This window comes from Carassius carassius, chromosome 4, assembly GCF_963082965.1.
Source record: "Carassius carassius chromosome 4, fCarCar2.1, whole genome shotgun sequence".
In the NCBI taxonomy this organism is placed as follows: domain Eukaryota; kingdom Metazoa; phylum Chordata; class Actinopteri; order Cypriniformes; family Cyprinidae; genus Carassius; species Carassius carassius.
In genome coordinates this window covers 1317445-1323444 of record NC_081758.1, presented here as the reverse complement: position 1 = coordinate 1323444, position 6000 = coordinate 1317445, and positions in this window count along the sequence as shown.

The window sequence follows — 6000 nt, the reverse complement described above, 5'->3', positions numbered from 1 at the left end:
TTTATCATTAGAAATCGTAAAAGTAGTGATGATAGAAACAAAGCTTTCTGAAATTGTAAATCAATTGAACCAACTGCTTCACAAAATTATTAATTATTCGAAGGGTTGGAAGCACTACACAAAATGCTCAAAACACTAACGGTAACTCTGATCAATTGCCATGAAAAATGACAGGAGCAACAGAGTGGATCATCGTCCCAGAGACATGCCTAACCAGGTGCGTGAGCCGAAAAACACCGTGTATTACTGTAGGATTCCTAGTGGAGATTGAGGGAATGCTCCCTCTCCCACCACTGAGGGTGAGCTGAAAGAAGAAGAAGATTTCATAGACTTAGTTGGGGAGGTTATACTGTCTATGCTTGTTCCGTCCAGCTCTCCTGCCTCTCCTGTGCTCCATGTGACTCTCATGCTCCCACCCAGCCTTGTTCTCCTGTCTCCTCTCTTAAAACCAGCCACTTCCTTAGCCCTGTCTCTGCTGGTTCCTGTCAGTCCCTCAGCTTACCCTCAGTCAGCACCATCCAGGCACTCTGATCCGCCTCTGGCCTTCCAGTCTCTAGCTCTCCCCGGGCATGAGGATCCCTTGTTTCCACCTCTAGCCTCCAAGGCCCGAATTCCACCTCTGTCCTTCGACCCATCAGCTCTGCCTTGGCTCCTAGGACCCTCGTCTCCACTGTGGCTCATCATCCCACTGGCTTCTCCCTCGTTCCTTCCACCATCTGCTCCGATCTGGCCCAGTGGACTGTTTTCCTTCCCTTTTGCCTGCCATCTGCCTGCTCTTTGTCATCCTCCTGAACCTGTGTAATTAACACGCTGAAATTTTCTTATAAACATGCGTACAGTTTTGAACTGATTTTCATTTTGTTTTGCAATTTACTTCCTCTGGCCATGTGGAGGGGGCCCTGGTTAATTGTCAACCAAGAAATCATGGGATGAGTGATTTACAGAAGGCCTACATATGTATCCAGAGATTACTTCATAAACTATTTTCACAATCATGAGACTGAAGAAGTTTTTTTTTTACTTCTAAGGTCATTACGAACACAAGCTACATCACATTACAGTTCCCTTTTTATATGATTCACTATGGTCAGGAAGATGTTGCCGATGACTCTAAGTCATTGGCAGCTTCTGATGCTGGAGGAATGGTAGTGTTCCATGGAGGACTCCAACACCCTTCTGCCCAGAGAACCAAGTGATGTCAGGCACAGAATGTACAGCAAGCTCATCTGCATCCTCAACAAGGCTGTTGAAGAGCTCAGTTTAGAGTGGTCACCCCAGAAAGAGGTCACTAGCAGCTACCTCGACTAATGGTTCCTGCCAGGATGCCATCAGCGAGCCCCTGCCAGAGACCTGCACCATTTTTTTTAGTCCTTCATGAAGGACTCACCAAGTCATGGCATGCCTCTTACTTGGCTCGTGTCCGGTGTACATTTTAGGACATCCTCAGACTTCAGTCATTAAATGAAAAGGCTAAAGGCTTCAGTCATCGGACAAAACTGCATTGCGCATAGGACTGAAAAGCTTCAGGTCTCAAGAAAAACAACGCCAGGTCTCATACAATTAGGCATCAGACGAGACAGACTCAGGTGGAGTATCGCGTTGCCCTGCCCCATGTGACGTCACACGCACGCCGTTCAGAGAAAGTGGTGTATAATGGTTGATTGATGGCAAAAGGAGGTAAGCAGTGTCTGATATATTATATTTTAACAGTTTTATTCAGATGTTACACTAAGTTATATAGAGAAGAGAACATGCATTTTGAGAGTCATGTATGCACGTTTAAAAACTTAGTGTCACGGTTGGTAAACCGTGATCTCTGGGTTTTGCACTTTGTGGGTGAAGTCTGTGGGTCCACTCTACGCAACCCACCACCAAGCAACACCACTTACCTTCGGCTCGCTTCCCCGCAGTTCCTGTGTCACCCTCTCCTGTTGCCAACTCACCTCCGCCTTCCGGATTCATCATTCATCACCACCATCTTGGACTGTGCATTCCTCCCAGCGTTATTTGTGTCCCAGTATTGTATTGTTTCATTGTTTTCATTAAATTACCTTAACCTCGCACAGATTAACCATGGTTTTGCTACTACCGTATTTTTCGCATAAGTCGCATCAGTCCAAAAATACGTCATGACGAGGGAAAAAACATATAAGTCGCACCGGACTATAAGTCGCATTTATTTAGACCCAAGAACCAAGAGAAAACATTACCGTCTACAGCCGCGAGAGGGCGCTATATGCTGCTTAGTGTAGCCTACAGGAGCACTGTGCAGCATCTCTGGCAGCATAGAGTGCCCTCTCGCGGCTGTAGATGGTAATGTTTTCTGTTAGTTCATTTCTCTTGGTTCATGTCAAATTAATTTTGATAAATAAGTCGCACCTTACTATAAGTCGCAGAACCAGCTAAACTATGAAAAAAAGTGCGACTTATAGTCCGGAAAATACGGTAATCATAGTTTAACCATGGTGTTTATAGTAAAACTGTGGTTATACAAATGGTACGTTAATCATAACACTAAAAAAAAATGTTACTACACTTTTACTATAATAAAACCACAATGCATTATATATATATATATATATATATATAAACTTTATGTTGTTTCATCTCCTAAATAATCATAACAATTATAATACATTATAAAACTTACTTATTTGTGGATATATCTTTTATGAGTATGATTATGTATAACACGCAAAAAACACCATGCTAAATAATATATAATAATAATTTATAATGGTTTATAAGTCTTATATCTTGACATTATTTCTTTAAAATCTATACAGTATCTAACTATCTTATTGATATTACAATAAATATAGTTAAAATCAAAAGTGTCATATTACACATTCATCTGATCAGATATCTGATATTATTTTTATTTTCATTATTATTGTTGTTTTTGTTATTTATAGTTGTATTTGTCTGCTTTGAGTAAAGTAACAAAACAACATTGCCAAAATATGAGACTTATATTATATCTAAGGGAAACATTCTATTGTAAGATAAGTGGATGCATTATATTCATTGTGTATTATAAATCATAATCTTAAATGCTATAACCACAAATAAGTAAACATTATAAAACATTAAAACTGTTGTTATGATTACTCATGAGATGATAATGACATATAACAAAGCTTTTTTTTTCTAATACATTATGCATTCATTATAATGCCATAAGAATACTCTTATAATTTGTTTTAAATACGGGCTTCATAGGAAGTGTTACCGTTAAGTTTAATCAATAATGTACTTCTTCACTGATGTTTTACAATATCCTTATACAAATGAAAAAAAATGTTTACAGCATCTAATGCTTTTATCTTGCAGTGAAACGCATCTAAGAAGATTAATAAAATCAAGTGAGCCACAGAGATGGCATCGTCCAAGAGCACAGGCATGTATTTTTCCTTTCTACACTTGGTAAGAACATTATGAACTCAAAGAAAGTATATGAAAACATTAAAACATCATAGACTAATAATGAACAAGAATGCAGATTAAGTAACAAATATATAAATGAAAACCACCCAAGATCAATAAACGATATTTAACTATTACTGTATTTGTTTTATATTAAGGGAGTTCATCCAGAGGCAGTGAGTGAACTTTGTGTCCTGAAACCAGAATGAGTTGGGAAGAATGGAATCAATTCTACCCCATAAAAGGCTTACACAGGTAATTCACAACTCTGTTTGTTTGTCTGTGTGCACACAGCTATATCTTAATGTCTTCACGACTCATCATTTGTGTTCATTTCTTTAGGTCCCCTTCCAGATGCTGATGTCTTGGCTTCTGGTGCAAAACTAATTCAGATTAATCCCAAGCCTTTGCTGCCACACATACTTGAGGGCATGTCAAAAGTAGAGTTGTACCTCTTGGCAGTCCACTTTCATACCAATGTCACCCTATAGCTGCAGGTGTTCCTGATGTAAATTTTCCCTCACTACCTGTGCTTGGTTTTCAGTTTGGCTGTAATTTTACATTTGTCCAGATGGACGAGTGCACGATCCATCTGAAACATTCCAGTTTGGACTAGTGGAGGTAAAAAGCACCTCTGCTGAAAACATTGCTCAGGTTCCATATATGAAAATTCAAAGAGGACTAGCCAAGCTTAAAGAGACCCATAAGTACTACTGGCAGGTACAAGGTCAGACTGCAGTCACTTGTCTACACTGGTGTGACTTTGTGACTGACACAAAACCAGATTTCATAATACAGATGATCTGGCGAGATGATGCCTTCATATCCTCAATGAAAGTATTATTATAACGTTTACTTGGATGTGTATCTTTCAGTGGTATGAATGGACAGATTCTGTTCATATTATAGTATGAACCTAAGATTTGTTTTTACATTCATAGTAAATATATACTTTATGTAGTTGAGTAGTATGTAGCATATTTTGTAGTAGATCTTTTGTAACATATTAGATACATCACAAATTATAACATTAAATATATTGTACTTGCTATTAATTAGATGTAAATATGTACATACCAAGGTGAATAAATTGTTTTGTATTAGATCTTCTGTAATGTATATGATATGCATATTATTTTACTAGTTGTATATATTTACGCGATCCAAGCGCTGGTGAAACAGATGTCCGAGCTCACCCAGCAGATCCATCAACTCACCTCTCCCACTGCGCCCACCTCACCGTCTGCGCCGCCCAACCCCCGGGAGACCTCCCAGGACCACTTCCAGCCAGAGCCGCGACTTCCGGCGCCAGAGAGCTACTCCGTTAAGCCGAACTTTTGCAAGAATTTCCTTAAGTTTCCTTAAGGGAGGCCATGGAGAAATACATTTCTGATTCCTTGGCATCGAGGTTCATCCGCCCTTCCTCTTCTCCAGCGGGGTTGGGATTCTTTTTTGTGGGTAAGAAGGATGGTTCTCTTCGACCTTGTATTGACTACCGAGAGCTGAACAACATCATGATAAAGAACACCTATCCGTTACCATTGATGTCTTCAGCTTTTGAGAGGTTATAGGGAGCATCCGTATTCACAAAATTGGATTTATGTAACGCTTATAATTTGGTCCGCATCAGGAAGGGGGATGAATGGAAAACCGCCTTTAACACCCCTAGAGGGCACTATGAATATTTGGTGATGCCGTTCGGGCTCTCCAACTCGCCAGGGGTTTTCCAAGCCCTCGTTAATGACGTGTTGAGAGACATGGTAGATCAGTTTATATATGTTTACCTAGATGACATACTGATTTTTTTTTCATCTCTCCAGGAACATGTTCAACACGTCAGACGAGTGCTCCAGAGATTACTCGAAAATGGGCTTTTTGTCAAGGCGGAGAAATGCGTATTCCATGCACAGTCTGTTCCCTTCCTAGGGGATATCGTCTCGTCCGAGGGAATACGTATGGATCCTGACAAAGTTAAGGCTGTGATAGATTGGCCATATCCAGATTCTCATAAGGCCCTACAGCGGATTTCAGACAATTTCGTAATTTCAGGCAACTAGTCTCACCTCTGATGGCCTTGACCTCCCCCAGTACTCTGTTCAGGTGGTCGGATGCAGCCGAGACTGCATTTACCAACCTCAAGAGCCGCTTTTTTTCGACTCCCATCCTTGTAGCCCCTGACCCCACATGGCAGTTCGTGGTGGAGGTCGACGCATCAGAGGTGGGGGTAGGAGCAGTTCTTTCCCAACGTACTGCCTCGGACGATAAGATGCTGCCTCGGACGATAAGATGCATCCCTGCGCGTTTTTCTCTCATTGGTTATCTCCTGCTGAACGCAATTATGACATTGGTAACAGAGAATTGTTGGCTGTCAAATTAGCTTTAGAGGAGTGGCGTCACTGGTTGGAAGGGTCAGGGGTACCTTTCATTGTTTGGACCGATCACAAGAATTTAGAGTACATTAGAACTGCCAAAAGACTCAATTCCAGGCAGGCTCAGTGGGCACTTTTTTTCGGCCTTTTTGATTGTACTCTGTCGTACTGCCCGGGCTCCAAAAAGGTCAAACCCGATTCTTTG